Source organism: Petaurus breviceps, unplaced genomic scaffold, assembly GCF_028583685.1.
Source record: "Petaurus breviceps papuanus isolate PSGF00001 unplaced genomic scaffold, PetGlider_PUasm1.0 90895, whole genome shotgun sequence".
NCBI classification, from domain to species: domain Eukaryota; kingdom Metazoa; phylum Chordata; class Mammalia; order Diprotodontia; family Petauridae; genus Petaurus; species Petaurus breviceps.
Window position 1 is genome coordinate 26,846,418 of NW_027187372.1, and position 21,001 is coordinate 26,867,418.

Sequence of the window (21,001 nt, forward strand, 5' to 3'; positions counted from 1 at the left end):
GGGGAAGTCCAGCCCTAAAGAGTAGCATCATGGAATAAAAAAAAGAAATCTGGACTGAGAATCAGAAGCCCCTCTCACTTGACAGATGTGGAAATAGACAAATGGAGTGATCTTGTCCAGACTAGCCCTTTGCCTGGATCACATTCTGTCTTGCATCACTGAAGAATTAAATTCGGTGAATTTAATTAATTAAGCGCTTATTATGGGCAGGACAAGGTGCTAGACCCTGGGGATTTAAAGACAGAAATGAAATAGTCCTTGCCTTCATGGAGCTTACCGTCTAGTAAGGTGATGGCACGCATATACATATAAGATGATACCAGCAAGCACAGTCACTGTGCTAAGCAATGGATATACAAAGAAAGCCTCGCCCTCAAGGAGCATAGATTCTGATAGGGAAGATCACATGTACATAATGTACACAGGATATAATAAATAAGTAAATGCATGCAAAATACATACAGCGTTGCTGTTGTTTAGTTGTGTCTGACAATTTGTAACCCCATTTGGGGTTTCCTTGGCACAGATACTAGAGTTTGCCATTTCCTTCCCCATCTCATTGACAGAGGAGGAAACTCAGGCCAACAGGGTTAAATGACTTGCCCAGGGTCACACAGCTAGTCTAAGGATAGATTTGAAGGGGGAAGATGAACCTTCCTGACTCCAGGCCGGGCTCCCTATCCACTGTTCCACCCAAGTGCTCCTCACGTATGGTGATGAGGAAGCACCAGACTGAGGGGACAGGTTGTTGCAAACAGGGAGGTTCAGGGAAGGCTTCATGGAGGAAATGGTTTATAAATTGGGCTTCAAAGAATGATGAAGAAGGGAGGAAAGGGGCAGTCCAGGAAAGTGGAATGGCATGAACAAAAGCATAAAGTAAAGACCAGGCCAAGGAAAAAAGTCTTGTTTGTATGGAACATAAGTGGATCAGGAAGAATATTAAGGTCATGATAACTAGCACTTTTAAGGTTTGCCAAATGCTCTACACATATTAATTCTCACAACAATCCTAAGAGGTAGGTGCTGTTATAACCCCCATTTTACAGATGAGGAAACTGAAGGACAGAGAGGTCAAGCGACTTGCCCTAGGTCACAAAGTAAGTGTCTGAGGCAGGATTTAACCCAGGTCTTCTTCCCTTTTAATCCAGTGCTCTAACTAATGCACCATGTAAAATGAATAGTGTTTGATTGTTAACTCTAAGAGGGTTGAAACTTAGGCTTTCTTTTCTCCTATTTGTGACCCCAACACCTGGCACAGAAGCACTGGTTTTGTTCATGTAATTGAGTTGAGATTGGGATTGAAACTAATCCAGAGGCTTACTTGTCTGTAGCATCTCTAGGAAAAGTTATATGAGCAGGTCTTGTATCTGGAAGGGGCTGCCCAAAAAGAGGGGCCCTGTTCCTTGCTATTGATTCTGCAATTAACCAAGTGGGGAGGGGGAGGTCTCTTGGAAATGTTTCCTGAGATGATCAAAATAAAAGCCTTTGCCAGTCCCAGGTGACAGCAGTGCAAATGGCAATGTGCTTGGCACCACACAGAGATAATTGCCTAGGCCTCATCACTGTCGATGAAAGACACACAGACACAGGCAGCAGGGGACAAACCTAGAGAAAACAGGAGAGAAACATTCAACTGAGATGTAAGTGAATGGAAAAAAAAACTTAGATCCCATGAAGATCCAAAGGTCTAAGCAGACCCAGGGCCAAAGGCCTGGGAGAGTAGCCATGGACACCCACCTAAATCAGAGTGAGGGGAAGCAGCTGCCTTTGGTCTGACCAATCTGGGAAGGACTGGTGTGACGAACAGTGGCATAGCATTTGAGCACCAGAGCTGAAATCAGAAGCCCTAGGCTTAAATTCTGGCCCTACATTTTTTGTTTTATTTTCTTAGCTCTGTGACCATGGGCAAGTCACTTCCCCACTATGAGTTCCTGTCTGTAAAAGAGAAAGTTGCAGGTAGATGACTAGGTGATCCAGCGGTTAAGAACAATAGCCTTGGAGTCACAAAGATCTGAGTTCAAGTCTTAGCTCAAACACTTATTAGCTGTGTGATCATAGACAAATTACTTAACCTTTCTTTTTTATGTATTATTTATTTATTTGTAACATTCTTTTCTTTTTAAACTCTGAGTTCCATATTTTCTCCCTTCCACCCACTGAGAAGACAAACAATATGATATCACTTAACATCTCTCAGCCTCAATTATCTTTATCTGTTAAAATGGGGATAATACTACCTCTCCTCCAAGGTTGTTGTTAGGATCAAATAATGATTATAAAGAGTTCTGCAAACTTTCAAGCTCTATATAAATGTGAGTTATTATTTAATGGTCACTAAAGGTCCCTTCAAGCTTGGATTTGGAGCATTCTTTGAAGGAAGCATGAAAAATGTTTTGGCATCTGGCAGAGGGGAAGGGAAAGGGCATTGCAGGCATTGGCTGTGGTCAAGGGAAGGCTAAGAAGCAGGTGTGGGTGGAGCAGACTAAAAGGGTATGGACCAGGTTCTCTTGTGTGGAACAAAGGGAGAAAAAGTATGGCATGAGGACCCAAGTGAAATGAGAGTGTCCAGGATACCCTCAGTACCAAAAACCAGCCCTTTGATATTCCCTGGGGCTGCTTTCGTTGCTATGTCTGAGTGTTACTATAGGGCCCCAGTAGTCTCATGGGACTTAAGTATCGTACTGAGACTGTCAAATCGGACTAGTTGAATCGGAAGGGCCCTTAGAGATCATCTAATTCAAGCCCAGAATTTTACAAATAAGAAAACTAAAAACCCACAGATACTTACTAGCCATGTGACCCCAGTCAAGTCACTCAACCCTGTTTGCCTCACTTCCTCATCTGTAAAAGGAGTTGGAGAAGGAAATGGCAAACCAATCCAGTATTTTACCAAGAAAACCCCAAACGGGGTCACAAAGAGTCTGAAATGATGGAACAACAGCAACAACAATAAAGCCCAGAAAGAGGACTTTGACTTGGTCAAAGTCTCCTGACAAGCAACAGAACTGAGAACTAAACCCAGGTGTCCTGGCCGTCCAGGGTTCTTTCCACTACATCCTGGTACCTCTGGATATTAACATTGGGTGCTGCTGTTCAGAGGGGTAACCACGAATGCTTGTCTTCCCTTTTTCCAGTATGAGCCTGGGATCCCCTTTATACCAGCCATATCAGGGGAAGATGGCAGCAGCCTTGTATTTTTGTAGTTTGTGTATGCTTGCTTATACTTTGTGTGAACTTATGGGATCGTAGGTCTAGAGCTGGAAGCGACTGTAGAAGCCACATAGTCTCCTTCTGTAGACTATAATAAGCCCATTGAGGGTAAAGACTGTTTTATTTCTGTCTTTGTGTATTCAGCACCTACCACAGTGCCTGGAACATAATAGATGCTTAATAAAATGCCTATTGTTCATTGATTGTTCATGTGGAGTCTACTTATAAGCATTCAAGTTTGGCAGCACAGGAAGCTATACCAAGGGGCCTCCAGGAGCTTATCTGGATCCTGGGTGCTGGTACCAACACTTTTGTTGTCTTTGTTAGGTCATGTATAATTCTATGTGACCCCATGGGGTTTTCTTGGCAAAGAAATTGGAGTGGTTTGGCATTTCCTTCTCCAGTGTGTTTCCATTTTACAGATGAGGAATCAAGGCAAACAGCTTATATTTGACCCCTGCTCTAGAGGCCCTCAGCTTATCCTCTGAGTAAAAGGGGGGCCAGGCCACCCCCATTTCAGTACACCTTATGGCAGGACCTGCATTAGCTCTTCAAACTCCACCAGTTCCCCTGCCTTCTTGTGCCCTTCCCAACCTCAGCTTTAGCCAATATCCTTCTTATGGTGGAGCTCACCAGGCTGAGGAATGATAAGAGGCCTGTTGTGTCAAGCAGCTGGGAAACCATCTGGGTACAAGGAAAGGACCAATAAATCCTGGCTCCTTCCCTTGTCTCTCACAGTGGAACAGGTGGGCAAGATCTGTCCTAGAAAGGGCATTGCCTACCAGTCTAGAGAAGGGCTGGGAAGAGGAAGCTTGTGCCTCCTTCATCAAAGCCAGGATCAGAGGTGATTTGACACAGTAGACCAGGGGCCCAGCCTGTGAAGGAAGAGCCAGACATAAGGTATGAGGCTGGCTGGCCCTGTGCAGGAAATGGATTTCTTCTCATCTACCCAAAGAGGAATTCCAAAGCCAGGGGAAAGGCACTTAACTACTTAGTGCCCTAATCAATCTACAGGGTAAGGGTTGGGGGGCGGGGCGGGCAGGGAACACCATGGTTTCCTACTGCAGTAGCCTCTTCTAAACCTCAAAGCACAATTCTAGACCTAATTAGGCTATAGCCTCGAGTTTCAAAGGTCATTATTATTACCATTGTTGATTGTCTCCTCCCTGACCTAAACACCAACTGTGTGTAGGATCTTGGGCTTGAAGAGAGAATGGGATATGAAAGAGGCATAAATCATTCAACAAGACTCTATTAAGCACCTAATATCAATCAATAAATATTTATTAATACATACTATGTGCCAGGCATTTTGCTAAATGCCAGGGATACAAAAGAGGCAAAAGATACTCACTGCCCTCAAGGAGCTTCCTATCTAATGTGGGGAAAAATACATACCAGGTACTGTGCTAGATGATGGGGAATACAAGGACAAAAAAAATAGTGCCTGCCCTCTGGAAGCTTTCAATCTATTGGGGAATACAGCACATACACATATAAGGAAATATGGATTGGACATGTGATTTCATTGGTTTAGGAATTCCAGGTGAGGAAACTCCTTCTACCATTACATATCAGCACCTTTACAAGTAACAATCTTAGCTGCCTGGGTGACTGAGAGATTAAGTGATTTGTCCATCAAGCCTGGAAAGGTAGGTCAGACCCAGATTGTGAAGGGCTTTAAATGCCAAACAAAGGAGTTTGGGTTTTATCTTAGAGGTAATAGGGACCCCCTGCAAATTTTTCAGCAGGCAAAGGACATGGTCAGACCATCGCTTTAAAAATATCACTTTGGCAGCAGGGAGACCAATTAAGAGCTACTGCAGTGTTCCAGCTAGGAGGTGATGAGGACCTGGGAGGCCAGAGTTTTTGAGGAAAAGTCATATCTATTGAAGCCTCCTACTCTAATGGCAGGAATTGGGATGGAGAGACTGTGAGCCAGGAACTGAGTTCCTAGAGTGAGAATGACCTGAGGATCATAGATAATCTGCTGGGGAGATAAACTGAATGGAGAAAACCTCATAGTTGAAGAGTTTACTCAGTAATTGAAATAGAGGAGAAATTGAAAATGGGAAGTCAAAGTACACTTACTGTTCCTCCTGGGCCAGTGGAGAAGAGGGGCATCTGCCAGAGTTCTTGAAGGCACAGTGGAAGGGCAAAGAGAACTGGAGATCCCTTAGGGAAGGGGCTATGTGATTCCCCCTCACACTGAGAAATCCTTGAAGGAAGATACTAATATTGGAGGGGGGGCAAATGCCTCTAGAGTAAGTCTGATGATGGAAATTCAGCCCCTGACTCCAGGGAAGTTCAGTCTTTTTAGCCTGGGCCTCAGTCTCCCTTCAGCCTGCTCTCTTCAGTAAAATCCCTCCCCCATTAAGTTACTCTGCCTTCCAATCCTTATCATCCATTCTAGCAGTCTCTACAGCACTGTGACCTACCGAGGTGTTGAGAGCCCATCTCAGTCTCCACCACAAGAGGATGTTCTCTAATGCCAATATCCCCTTCAGGACCATAAGGCCTGGCTAGAAATGTGCTAGAAATTTGTCTTCAGGTGTTTGGCACCTTCAGCTTCATTCCTCAGAATAGTCTAAGTCATAGACTCAAAGACAAAATAAGCTAATTTGCATGCTGTTTTGCATATAATTTGCATACCATCAAGCTGATCAAAATCTTCATATTTTTATATGTTCCTTTCTTTGCCAAAATTCTTAACCCTTAGTTTCTTCCCACTTCCTCCCCTCCTTCTTAACCCCTGTTGTGCCCATTTGAGTTGACCCAGCTCAGAAAAAAAAACTCTGAGTTGGGGTCCTCTTCAGTGCCCCCCACCTCTCTCATAGCTGTCTCTTGGTTGTCCCCATTTGGCTCTTTCTGTTTTTTGCAGTTTTCCGTGTAGCAACAGCAGATTTTGCCTCGGTACACTCTGTTCTCCTCCAACTCCCCGTACTCCCCGTCATGCCTCCAACACTTAATGTTTGAAGCTCATTAGTGTAGGGCCAGATGCTGGCTTTAGCAAGCAGACGCCTGCTCTGAGGACACCAGGAGGCAGGAAGGGGCCCAAACAGCCCCCAGTGCCAGAATGGAGCATCTGCAAAATCATCTCTTAAAAACTTGTCCCCACCTCCTTCCTCTAGTAGAGAAGAATGCAATAGCTGTGGTCCTGGACTGGGGAAGCCGATGAGTCTTTTTCTGTGCTAGCTTGGGTGCTGGGCTTGGGTACATGGGCTGATATCTTCTTACCTTCCCTAGGCTTCAAGTTTCCTCTTTTGTTAAATGGGTTCAAATCAGAAGGTCTTCAAGCTCCTGTCCACCTTTAAGAGTCTATGGTTCACCATATGGTACCATCACAGCTGCTGTGTTTGTGAAGCACTTTCCATATATTAACTCATTTGAGAGTCCTGTAAGGTAAATACCACAGGTATTGTCCCCATTTTAGAGATGAAGACACTGAGAATCACAGAGGTTGAGACTTGCCTATTTATGTAGCTAGTGAATGTCAGAGGGGAAATTTGAACCTGGTGCTGGGTCAGGACCTCTTCCTACTACAGAATTCTTGAAGAAGTAGAGGACAAAACAGTCCTGTGCTGGTGCTAAGGACCCCTGGATCCATTTCTGGATCCATGCCAGACTGTGGAAAGATCCCTCATGAGGGAGGGCACTAGTCACCTCTGACCTGCCACCCTATTTCCCCCACATCCTCAGCAGATTGGCAAAAGTACATTTACAATGGAATTGGTTTCTGTCAACCTCATGATCAATTCTCAGTTATCCGTATCTTCAGAAGACATCAGTGCTATGGCTTATCTTTATAATCCAAAAGACATTTCTATGAAGTAAGAGGATGTAATCTATGATTAGAATGGAGGATTGGAGAGAAATGAGGAAGTATAGAATCAATGTGATATGGTGGAAAGAGCATTGAATTTGGAATTCAGACAACCATGAATCCTCTTGGGTTCAAATCAACATTTGGATTCAATCTATCAAATGTGTAAATACAAAATGAAGGAAGCATAGCCAGACAATCCATCATGTAAAAGTGACCTGAGTGTTTTAATGAGCCATAAGCTCACCAAAAGTCAATGACATGGCAGCCCCTCAAAATGAATTTAATTTAGGTGATGTTAATATATTCAGCTTCTCTGAAGACCAGAGTTACAGTACTGCTGCTGGTCTGCATTGGTAGAGGGAGTTTTTTCACAGGGAATCCCCTATACCAATGCAATCACAGTTCTAGATCCCCCTCCACAAAAAATGTCTAGAATAAGACAGGAGTAGGTAGGCTGGTGATAAGTTTCATTGCATCTTGTCTTTGTCTAACACATCTGGAGTATCGTTCTGGGTATCACATTTCAGGAAGGACTTTAATGATACTAGAATAGACCTAGAAGATCTGAGCCTAGAATGTTGAAGGACCTTGAGCTGATGACCATATGAGAATATGTAAAAGAACTGAAGGAAGTTAGCCTGGAGGAGAGACAATTTACAGAGGGCACGACTGGTTGCTTCTTCAAGTGTTCTAAGGGCAATCATGTGCCAGATAGGAATTCTTCTGAGCCCCAAAGAGAAAAACTCGAAGCAATTGGTAAAAAGCACAGGAAGGCATATTTAGGCTCCATGTAAAGAAAAAAATCTCTTCCCAATGAAAGCTACCCAAAATGGAGTGAGGCAACTCAAAAAGTAATTGGTTCTCTATTACAAGTCTTGGAGATGAGAATAGATGGCCTCCTAGTCAAGAATACAGTGGAAAGGATTCCCATTCCAGCTTGGACTAGAAAAACTGACTGAACTGCCAGATTCTGTGACTTGGATTCATATTACAACCTTGACTTTTTACAAGCTGACACTGAATAAATTGTTCTTTCTCTCCAGGCCTCAGTTTTCTCATTTATGAAATGGGAATAATAAAAATTGTATTCACCTACTTCACCAGGGAAGGTAAAGTGCTACAAGGATATGAGCCTATGGAACTTATAGACCGGGATGCTGAGCCTGGGCAATGGAACTCTGAGAGGCTCACCATTTTCTACAATAGAATGTATTTGTAGTCTCCCGGTGACCTGCTACATTGGGCTCCTGAAGAGACTTGCCAGTACAGTGTAGATTCCAAAGCCATGGATTTGACTCAAGACACCTAAATTCTATAGTAGCATCTACTGTGCCCTGTCTTCTTGCGTGACCTTGGATAAATCACTTCCTCTCCCTGGGTCTGAGTTTATTCTTCTACAAAATGAGCATACTGCACAAGAGGATCTCTAAGGTTTCTGTCAGCCCTTGTTCCACAGCATCTTAATGGGCACCCGCACTTGGAGACCTTAAGGCGTGGCCTTAGGAGCTGATGCACTAACTTTCAGATCCATTTTGTCTGATTAGCTCCAGGGCTTCTTAATGCAGTAGACAAATGATTATGCTAACTTATGGGGGAGGAAGGGAAGATGACATGGAGACATGTGCCTTCCTAGAAATCTAGCCATTTTTCATTACATGGCTGGGGACTATCTACATTGTCAGTTATCTGTAGATGCTGATTTTAGTTCCCAGACCAGATTCCCCACCACCTATTCCTAGCCTCTGCCTCCCTCACATTCCCTGCTTGGATAAAACAGCCTCATAGGTTTAATACTAGAAGGAATTTTAGTAATCTAGATCTAATCCAAGAGTTCTTAACCTGGGGTCTATGAGTTTGATTTTTTTTTAATATTTTGATAACTGCATTTCTTTTTTTTAATTCAATTTTTAATTTATTAATTTGTTTGTTTCCTTTTAGTTTACAGGATTCAATTCCACAACTCCTTGAATTTCACATTTTGTCCCCCTCCTTCCCCTTTCCCACCCATGGCGTCTTATAATCAAGTATAGGATCTGTAAATACTTTCACATTATACAATGGTCAGGTTATAAGGATGGATTGTACCAGCTGGAATGAAAAATGGTAAAGAGGACATAAAATCAAATAAGAGAATGAAAAAGATCAGGTATTTTGCTTCCACCTGGATATAAATTTAGTTCTTTCTAGTTCTTTCTCTGGATGCACGTTTTTCTCTCCATCATGCGTCTTTTGGGATTGACTTATATCCCTGCATTGTTGAGAAGAGTCCAGTCTATCAAAATTGGTCATCACACATACGTTGTGTCTGTAATTGTGTACAAATTCCTCCTGGTTCTACTCTTCTCACTCAGCATCAGTTCTTTTAAGCCTCTCCAGGTAAATATGAAGACCGCCTGCTCCCCGTTTCTTATAGCGCAATAATATTCCATAACATGCATATACCACAACTTGTTCAGCCATTCCCCAATTGATGGACACCCCCTTAATTTCCAATTCTTTACCACAACAAAAAGAGTTGCTATAAACATTTTTGTACATATGGGTCTTTCTCCCATTTCTATGATCTCTTTGGGATATAACCCTAGGAGTGGTATTGCTGGATCAAAGGGTATGAAAGTATTTATAGCCCTTTGGGCATAGTTCCAGATTGCTTTCCAGAAAGGCTGGATCAGTTCACAACTCCACCAACAATGCATTAGTGTTCCAGTTTGCCCACATGCTCTCCAGCATTTGTCATTTTCCTGTTTTGTCATCTTAGCCAATCTAACTGGTGAGATGTGGTACCTCAGAGTTGTTTTGATTTGCATTTCTCTAATCAGTAGTGAATTAGAGCATTTCTTCATGTGCTTATAGATAGCTTTAATTTCTTTCTCTGAAAACTGCCTGTTCATATCCTTTGACCATTTATCAATTGGGGAATGACTTGTATTCTTATAAATTTGACTCAGTTCTCTGTATATTTTAGAGATGAGTCCTTTGTCGGAGACATAGGTTGTAAAGATTCTTTCCCAATTTCCCACCTCCCTCCTAATCTTGGTTACATTGGCTTTATTTGTACAGAAACTTTTCAATTTCATGTAGTCAAAATTATCCATTTTACATTTTATAATGTTCTCTAATTCCTGTTTCGTCATAAAGTCATTCCCTCTCCACAAGTCTGATAGGTAAATTATTCCTTGTTTTAGCAGACTGCTTACAGTATCAACCTTTATACCTAGATCATGAACCCATTTAGACTTGATTTTGGTATATGGTGTTAGATAATGGTCTATGTCCAGTTTCTGCCATACTATATTCCAGTTTTCCCAGCAGTTTTTGTCAAATAGTGAGTTCTTATCCCAAAAACCAGGGTCTGGGGGTTTATCAAACAATACATTACTGTAGTCGTTGACTTCTGAATCTCGTGTGCCTAATCTATTCCATTGATCCACTCCTCTATTCCTAAGCGATAACTGCATTTCAGTATAACCAAATTCCTTTGTAATTCTGTGTACTTTATTTTATGCATTTAAAAATATTTTTCTGAGAAGAGGTCCAAAATGCAAAAATGGATCCATGATACAAAAGAGGTTAACAACCCCTGATCTAGTCCAACCCCTTCATTTGACAGATGAGCTCACTGAGGCACAGATAGTAAGTGGCCAAGCAAGGATTCACACCTCTGCCTTCTGACTTCAAATTGAGTGTGGTCACTATACCATATGATTAGGAATGTGAATTGGGGTGGGGAGAGGGGGTGCTCCAACCATTGAGCCCTTCCTTATAACAAGGTATAATACAAATAGAGTTTTAAGCAAAACCGTCTGACTCAGCAGTCAGATCTGACATTGTATAAGTCTTGGTAGAAGTGAACCTAGACGAGAAGACTAAGGGAGGATTTCATTTTGAGTATACAGTGTAGGAACGAGGTGTAGTTGTTAAGTCAACCAACATTTGACAGCCCCTACCCTCAAGGAGCTTACATTCTAATGGGGGGAGACAGCTGGGAGGAGGGGAAAGAGGTGAAGTTACCCCAAATGCACCTGTTGTAGAAGAAGTTCTAGAGAATCAGGAGTGTAACCTGGAGAGGAATAAAGACATGAACAAGCCTGAGTCTCTTTAAAATAGAAGTTCTGAAGGAGCCAACCCATCAGAGGAAGTGGGGTGGAGGGTACTTCCAGTGTGTGAAATCCAGGAGTAGCATGAGCTTCCAGGTTGAAGAGGTTTCTGAGGCATTGTTCTCCACATCCATTCAGGAAAAACCAAGAAGAAATTGTTTTAGCAAGAAGGACCCAAAAGAATATCTAGATTTCAAACCCAGAAATGAGAGTGAAATGGGTTTTTGTCATCTCTTTTCCTGACCACCTTATAAAACATTGGTCACTGACAGGATGGGAAAATCCACAGTATGGCCTGTGATGAGGCTTCCTTCCTTTTGAGGCAGGAAACTGAATTCCTTACCTTTACAATGCCCTCTTGGCCTGAAGTTTCGAGGGTTGGAGGCTTCGAGGAGTCTGTGATAAATTGATAGCACATTACTATATCTGGGCTCTGTTTCAAAGCCAGCAAGCCGCCACCCCTGGGCATGTCACTTTTTAGGATTTCTCTGAATAATACAAAATAGAGCCAGGAACAAGAGGAGCCTTCAGTTCCTCCTCCAAGGAGAGGAAGCCCAGCTTCTAATCCACGGGAGCCTTGGCCACTGTCCTCCTCCTAAGCGTGAGATGGCTGTCTTCCAAGTCCACAAGGCACACTCACAGAATCAGAATTGTAGGAGGTAGAAGAGGTTTTAGAGATCAGCTAATGCATGCTTTTCATTGTTCAGGTGAGAAAATTGAGACTTAGAAGTGAAATGACCTGCTCAAGTTCAAACAGTGAGTTTAATAGCATATTTGTGATTTGATCCCATCATACCAAACTGCCACCAAATCGCTTGGCTTAAAAAAATAAGTGTTGTTTAGGACTGTTGACCCAACATTATCCCAGCTGCTGACAGTCCCACATGGTTTTTGATTCATGCCAATCACCAATGTAGGACATCCATTTTGAAACTCATTTTCCCCATCTAGTAAACATGATTAATAATTTCTGCCCTGCCTATATAATAGCTAGCATATAATGCTTTAAGGTTTGCAGAGGGATTTATAGATATCTTTTTTTATCCTCACAACAACCCTGGGAGTTAGGTACCATTAATATCCCCATTTTACAGATGAGGAAACTGAGGCAGACTGAGGTTAAGTGATGTGCCCAGAGTCACATACTAATAAGTAGCTGAGGTCATATTTGAACTCAGATCTTCCTGACTGCAGGTCCAACACTCTATCCACTTTGGCACCTAACTGCCTCAAATCACTGAATTATTATGAATATTGAATGAGATAGTGTTTTGGAAGTCCTTTGTAGCTTATAGGAAACTCATCTTAGGAGAAGGACCCCTAGAATCAGTTTCTTCCCTGAATGGACCAGTGGATTCTTTCCCTTTAACCCAGGGCTTACTTCTTATCATCATAAGAGGCTAAGTGGCATGGCGGATTGAACACTGGACTTTGAGTCAAGAAAACCTGAGTTTGAATCTTGCCTCAGACACTTAATAGCTGTGTGACCCTAGGCAAGTCACTTAACCTTTCATAGGCTCAATTTCCCCATCTATAAAAATAGAGATCCTAATAGCCCTTGCCACAAAGGGTTATTGCAAGGATCAAATGTGATAGCATAATTAAGCACTTCATAAATCCTAAATGCTATGTAAGAGCTGGCTATTGTTATTCCATGTAGTAGAACCAACTAAAGCTATACATTCTGCCCATGATCATGTGTCCTGACCTCCCCAAAATATTCACTGCCACTACATCTGGGTGCCCTCTAACACACACACACACACACACACACACACACTTCAAGCCACAAAAGTGCTTCTCCTAGGTCATAAAATCAGTCAGTTAAATTGAGTGCCTACTATGTGCCTAGTACATGATGGTTTCTGGAGATACAGAGACAAAAATGAAATGGTCCCTGACCAAAAGGAGCTTACGTTCTGTTGAAAAGAGCACTTTGAATTAAAGGGTCATGGAAAAGCATTCTCCCCCCCAGACTGGATGACTTCAAAGTGTCCTAATCCATCTCTAGTAGTTACAATACCCCTAATCTAAGGCCTCGCCATAATTTTCTCTAGAGCCATAGAACATCCAGCTGTGTGCTCAGCTCTAAAGAGAAAATGTGTTTCTGTTTTCAGTTCATTGTTCATATTATAATCCCAGGCTCCCTCTTATAAAGTCAGGAAACATTTGAAGCTATGGTGGGATTATGGTGCTCCAAACCATCCAAAGAAAGGAATCACCATGTTACTCCCTCAGGGAGAACTTCTAAGATCACTCTAGATCCTAGGTCTAGAGCTGGAAAGAACCTCAAAGCCCAGCTAATACAACCCCCCCCCATTTTATAGGGGAAATTGAGGAGAGTGGGATAAGTAATTTGTACAAGGTAACCAATGGAGTAAGCATCAAAGGTGAATTTTGAACCCAGGTTTTCTGCCCCCATGACCCAATGGGTATATTACAAGGACAACATTACCATATATAATCATAAAGATAAAAGAGACAGGGGCGGCTAGGTGGCGCAGCGAGTAGAGTGCTGGCCCTGGAGTCAGGAGGACCTTAGTTTGGATCCGGCCTCAGACACTTAACACAGACACACACACAAAAAAACCTAGCCATGTGACCTTGGCAAGTTACTTAACCCCAATTGCCCTCCAAAAAGCAAAAAAAAAAAAAAAAAGATTAAAGAGACGCTCCACCAAAAGGTACAGATGCACACGCGTGTGCGTACACATACATGAATTTTTAGTCATGTGACCATAAAAGACCTAGATAAATTTGAGCCATTATAACTACTCAGTGTAACATCCACCAGGGTAGACCTTTTAGCCCTACCCAAAACTGGGCCTAGTGCATAGCTCCATTACTCTGGCCCTCTGTCCATAACTCCTTCAGTCATATAATTAGAAGTGAAGTTGTAAGGGAAAGAAGAGGGGGGAATGGAAATTTCTTCCCCTAGAGAAGTATCCTCTTCTCTGGGAATTTCTAGAAGACAAGAAATAGGAAGAAAAAGAGGAAAGTTAGAGTTAGATTTCAGTTCAATATAAAGGAAAAAAATTCCTAATAATTAGACTTTTCCAGAAATAGAATGGGTTCTCTATTGCTTTGGAGGTAGATATTGGTTTCCTATTTGAGGTCTTCAAGCAAAGGCTGGATGATTAGTTTGTTGGCATGTTATGGAGAGGATTCCTCTTCAGGTTGGACCCACTGTCCCAGGTGCCTGCTCTCTAATCCCTAGGTTCTCTCCTGGGGTCCTTCTCCCTGATATTCCAGACCATTCTCAAACCCAGAGGTTGGACCACATAGCTTCTGAGTTTGCCTTCCATTCTGAGATCTCATAGCTTCTGTGACATGACAAGTGGGCTCTCTCAGTAGTACCTTGGTCAGTGGCTGCCTTGAGACATAACAACAGGTGGGCTATCTCACCAGTGCTTTGGTCAATGGCAGCCTCTATGTAACACCTTATGAATTTTTTAAAACTCTGTTGAGGTTTTAGTGTCAAATAACGAACACGTCTCTTTCTGTGGTTATTAATCCTCATAAAATATGCCTTTAAGAGCCACTCCAGAGGTCCACCCTTCCACACACAGACATTAAATCTCTCAGCAGGAGCTGGGGCAGAGGCAGGTACAGGAGAAGTTCTGGCTTCAGAAGGCTTCCTGTATTATGAACATGGTTCAGCTTTTTTACCAGGCTCCTCAATTCCCTTGAAATAAAATGTTCTTTTCCCTGGGAGGCCCAGATGGTATAAACCTGGCTTTGTATGGGACAACTCAATCTGAACAAAATCCCCTAACTTCCCCATACTCAGGCCAATCTAGGGAAGCATTTATTCTTCCCCTTTTGGAGTCCTATTTGATTAACTCAGAGAAGTTTCCCCAGCTCAAGATCTGAACCCGGTCTCATCTGAAAAACAATGTCAGAACTCAAACCCTAGTTCACCTGCTTCCATTTTCTCTTTGTTTCCTAGGGAATTGGGGACCTGTTATTGTTCTCACTTCTCTTCTACCCCATAAGCCTCAGTTTCTCCCTCTCTGGGCCCCTTGGAGACAGCTTAGAGAGGCAAGCAGGGGTGGGGTGCTTTGCAATTTTAGCCCCCAATCCTGACTTCTTCCCCCTGATGGCTTTAACAGGCTTCTTACTCAGATGGAAAATCAAACTGTCCACACAGGAAATTAGGCTTCTCTCTGACCGCCCTGTCATCTGGGTGAAGTTTTTAGGGTGAAATGTGATGCCTGTTAATGGGAATTTTATAAGGCTTGGCAGGGAGCTGAAGTCTGCTGTGGGCAGTGGTTTTGTCAGCTCCCACTGTCCCAGGTGCCTGCTCTCTAATCCCTAGGTTCTCTACTGGGGTCCTTCTCCCTGGCATTCCAGACCATTCTCAAACCCAGAGTTTTCCTGAGACAGTCAAAGCCCTGGGGTGTCCTGAGACCCCAGAGGCAATAATGAAGATTGTAAAGAGAGTAAAAAAGAGACTCTTGGCCCTGGAAACTATGGCTAATCCAAGAACCAGCCCACCAGCAGTCCTGCCTACATATGATGGAAAGGAAGGTGTGGGGAAACTACTTGCTTGGGGTCTCCTTGGCGGAGGCTGGGGGGGAAAAGGGCATGGGGACTTGGGTGTGTGGTGGTGTTCACAACAGAAAAAAAAACTGTAACAACTCATTCTTCCAGTGGTAAACTCCCTGTCAACCTCTACTATTCCCCCTCCCCTAATGCATAAATGGGAACCATTGAAATATTTTGACAGTAGAGAACAAAGAGTATATCTTAGCTCTTGCAGAGAAGTGGAAGGAAGGATAAAGAGAGAAGGAAGAGAAATGGAGAGGAAGAAAGAAAGAAAGAGAGAGAGAGAGAAAGGGAGGGAGGAAGGGAGGAAGGAAGGAAGGAAGGAAGGAAGGAAGGAAGGAAGGAGGGAGGGAAGGAAGAAAGGAGGGAAGGAGGGAGAGAGAAGATTTGTTAACCACAGTGTGCAAAGCTCTGTGCCAAAGGCTGAAAATACCAATAGACAGTCCCTGATCTCAAGGAGCTCACATTCTAATCGGAGAGAGAACTCATACAGAAGGTTTCGATTGCAAATCAGTTCAAAAGGTCCTTTTATCCTTAGGGTACAGGGGCAAATCAGATGACAACACATATTCTTTAATGTTATAATTGATAAAAACCATTGTTTATTTATGTATCATATGGAACCATTTGACAATATGAAGACATTAGTGTCAAAAACATTCTTTTCCCAGTCTTTAGTAGCTGTTTCTGAGGAGTTAGAGGCTGCAGCACCTGTAAAGGCAGTTAGTTGACAGGTCAAATGTCCTTAACAGTTGTTCTTTTGGAGGATGACTGTGAAACAAGGCTGGTGGTAGAGTTGGTGGTCTGAGTGGCACCATTATTCCTGGGGATATTGGGCTTGTTGCCATATTATGGAGAGTTGGACAGTGGCTATTAGTGAGGCTGGCAAGGTTGGAGTGGCCCTTCTCCACAAGGGTTACATTCCTTCCTGGTAGCTGCAGGGACCAGGCTAGATGTAAGACCAGAAGTCTGAGAAGCACTGCATTTCCTGAGGCTCTTAGACTCCAGATCCTGGGCTAACTCCGCCAGGGTCTGAGGGAAGAAATGGAAATATATGACAGAAAAAAAAATCACATGGTGAAGGTTTGGTAGCATTTTCTAGTCCTTTACCACCTTTATTCTTGGGAATTTCTTGTGTTTCTTCTGTTTTTCTTGCTATAGTTCTTTTTGTCCATATCTCTTTTCTGTATAAAATGATGTGGGACTGTGAAAGGAGCACTGGATGGGGAGGCCTGTAATGTAATGCCAAGCAAAGGCAACTTCCCAAGGTTCAAAATACCAGCTTAGGTGCTCTCCATTTTATTCAGTGACCAACCAAGAACAGAGAAGATCAAAACATGACATCATTCAAAATACAGCATTTACTAAGTGTGATTAAACAATCTCCAAGTACTACCCCACCCCAGGACATTACATTCATTTAATCAATTACAAAGTCCCTCTTCTAAATACTACTCCACCCCTAGGCTGTACCTTCATTTAGTCCACCACAAAGCCCCTCTTCTCAAATGGAGATTAGTTTCCAATCTAAGTAAAGTACATTCATTTGTTCAATCACAGAGCACAAAAAGGTCTAAAGTTCCCCACCCCTGGATCACAATTGAATCTACCCCAGAGTTACATCAAGTTTAAGCACAGCACTTAATACCCAAATGGAGGTCTTTTCTTCATCTTGACACGAGGCAAGTTCTCAGCAATCTTAGTTCCTGGGGAGACAAGGCTTAGCAAGGCCATAAGATACATTGCCAGTCCCTTCATTAATTCATCCTCTGTCTGTAGAACAGTCCTAGAACCCCTGAAAACATTAGCAAAACCCTCTCCCAGGATTTCTGTAAACATACAACAAGAAAATCCTTCTTCAGGGCTTCTGAACCAACAGAAAGGTTCCCAGACCCCTGCAACAACAGCACTGTCCCTCACCAGTGGACAGTATTTACTCTGTCTGCAGGACAGTCTCCAGACCCCTGCAACAACAGCACTGTCCTTCACCAGTGGACAGTATTCACTCTCTGTCTGCAGGACAGTCTCAGGAGCTCTTAGCCAACAGCCAGGTTCCAGGACTTCTTCAACAAAAGGACTGTCTTTCACCAGTGGACAAATCTGGCAAAACAACATCAAAACAAAGTACCAGCAAAACAGCCATGTCTCCTCAGTCCTTGGCAGCTCAGGGGGCAGGTCTCAAAAGTCCAGGGCAATTCAAAGTGGCCCTCAGCAATCCTTCTCAGTCTCTCTCTCTGCCTCCACGAGGTGCTACTTCCAAAAAGTTCTTCTGCCTCTCTCTTGTCTCTCCAAAATCTACGTCACCAGCTCCTCCCAGTTCAGGACTCTCTTTTCACATCAACAAGTCCATCCCACAGGTGGGATTAACAAGCTCTGGGTTTTAACACAATCAGTTTGAAAACCAAGCCAATACAGGGGGAACTTTAATTGCCATTACTATCACAAGGCCCAAGGGACTCAAGTCCTGGCCTTGCCTCTAGTTAGCCATGTGACCTTGGGCAAGTCATTTCCCTTTTCTGGCCATGAGTTTCCTCTTATACAAAGTGAAAGGATCTCACGTGATCCCTAAGATTCTTACAAGGTCTGAAATTCCATGATTCTTTGAGCAATGTGGAATTGTGAAGAGGTCTTGATTACTGGAATTTTGTTTTTTGTGTATTCTATCTTTTCAGCCTTTTACTTTGTTTTAGTATATCTTCTTGTCTCATGGAATCTTTGGTTTCTATTTTGTCCATTCTAACTTTCAGGTAGTTTGTTGCTTGAGTAAAGTTTTATTAACCCTTATGCCAAGCTATTATTCTCTTTCCAGTTCTTTCCTCCATAGCTCTTATGGCTTGTCCAACTTTATTTCTCAAGCACTATCGATTTATTTATAAAACTCTTTCTTAACTTTTGCTTCATTTCTTCCAGGAATTATAGTTGAATGTATGCCCAACCTGTGTTTTACCCTGAGGCTTTTTTGGATGTTTGGCAGTCATTCTTTTCTTGTGGGTTTCAGTGTCCCTGCCACTATAATAGCTCATAGTAGGGTTCTTTTTTGTTCGCCTGTTCTTCCAACCTACTCCATGAGTCCAGATTTGATGTGAGGGCTGAGTTCTGCCACACTGGAGGGAAGATGTGGGCTAGTCCAGTTGCTGCTTTCTTGGGGCATTGAATGTTGAGTTATTCTAGGATCTCAGGGACAGCGTGTGAACTTGCAAGTTTCCAGAGAATAATAATAGTAGCCAATAATAGCTAGTATTTATATGGCACTTACTAGGTATAGGCACTGTATAAATATTATCTTTACAAATATTATCTCTATTAATCCTCACAGCAATGCTGGGAGGTAGGTGCTATAATTATCCCCATTTTATACTTTATGGTATAGGACCATAAAGGGAAACTGAGGCAAGCAGAAGTTAAGTGACTTAGCAAAGACTAAACAATAAATATTTGGAGTTTTGTTTGAACTCAGGTCTTCTTGACTCCAGGCTCAGTATTCTATCCATTGTATCATCTACCTACCAAAATGTTCCTAAAGTGGTTTGATTGCTTCCCATGAGGTCTGAGCTCTATAAATTGATGACTTGGGTTTCAGTCAGAGTAACAAGAAAATGATGCTGGAGTCAGCCCCTATCATCCAGGTGGGAAGTTCTGCAGGTTCAGACTGACAGCACTGTGGGTCTGGGATTCTTACCCTACTAATTCCTCTGCAGGCTGGAGCAGATGCTGGGACTGCGTTTTCCTTCTACTCCTAAAATCTTAGCCAAACCGCTCCTGCTTCTGTCTTCTGAACTTCTACCTTTCCAGTCTAACCACTTAGGGCCTCCCTCTGGGCAGGTTCACATCCCAGTTTGCAGTGGATCTGTGACCCAGAACTGCATAGTGTGCTATACAATGCTGCCAGTTGGCACCTCTTGCCCACTGCAATATCCCAATAAGGGTCTAGGGATGCCCCAATATAATAAGTCTGGGATTTTCTTTTTTCCTGGGCTCTGGAGTGTATCTGGTTGGTACCTGTGTGTTCCTGCCCTAACCCCATCCCTAGTCAGCAGACTTCTCTGTCTATCTCCCTCTGCTGATCTAGACCCAACAAAGGACTCTCTGTGACATTTTTTCTGGATGTCCTTTTTGGGATTCAGTCTGGTGCATTTTCTAGCTCTGTTTGGAGGAGTTTTGTGGATGGGAGCTTGGTGGAATTGCTTTCTTTAATTCTGCCAATGACTTCAATTCTACTTTAATCAGTATTTGTTGAATTGAAGCTGATCCCTGACCTCAAGGAACTTAGAGTCTAGCTGGAAACACAGGAATGTGGGTGTGGAAAATAGATGCTACAGGAGCACCTATAATTAAGTGTTAAACTCTGATTCCCACCTTGGCTTCTCTCCTCTCCTATCTTCACTCACTCCCTTCTCTTCCTTAGGCTGATGTGAGATTGGACCTGGTATGTTGAATCTCTTCCCTTCAAATGGCCCATCTAAAAGCTGAGTTGGGGAGGGATGACTGCATCAAAGGGGAGACAGGGTGAGACCACTGTGGTGGAGTGAAGAACACAGGCAATGAGACAGCTGTTTGGGGGCTGGGCAGTGGGAATCCGGAGTTTCCATGATCTTGGTTGGCAATGCTTATCTCTGCAGAGAACTCACTCCCCAGCTGGTCACTCAGCCGACCAAACACACAAATGGGCCTTTGTCTAAGTGTCTCTCTCCTAAGAGCCCTGGCACCAGCCATGGTGAAAAAGCTGTTTGTCTCTGGCGAGGGCAAGAAAGCTGTCTTGGGGTAGAATCTTGTCTGGACTTTAGGAGTGAGGGGTTATCTAGTCCTCAAAAAGCAAGAGGACCAGCCCCCAGCATGCTGCAAAATTGTGAATGAAGTGAAGTTGGTCTTGGCACACCTGGCCTCCCACTTCTTCCACCTCCCCCACCCTCCACACCCATACACTCCCTTCTCTCTGAGATTAATTCCTATTTAAAGTGTATAGATCTTGTATGTACATAGTTGTTTGCATGTTGCCTTCCCAATTAGAATGTGAGCTCTTTGAGGGCAGTTGCTGTGTTTTTACCTTTCTTTGTACAGCCCCAGGGCTTAATGTAGTACCTGGTAGTAGTAACAATAAATGCTTGATGACTGACTGACTCCTACACTTCAGGCACCCAGTGCCCATACTTTTCTTCCCTCTGTCAAAAGCCAGGCTTGGCAAAGGAGTTGAAACTTGTTCACCTTGAGCTGTGAGTGACTGATAAAAGCTTAAAGTGCACCCCCTCAGTCAGTCAAGTGGGTCCCTGTGATAAAATAAATCTGGACATTGGCTTAGAGCCCTAGACTGTGGGGGCAGGCT

At 43.1% G+C, this 21,001-nt stretch overlaps 1 protein-coding gene across 5 annotated transcripts in view; it reads left to right on the forward strand.

Moving 5' to 3' along the window:
* The window catches only part of NAV1 (neuron navigator 1), a 355,581-nt gene that overhangs the window by 166,911 nt on the left and 167,669 nt on the right, over positions 1 to 21,001 (forward strand). The gene's annotated exons all lie outside the window — the stretch shown is intronic.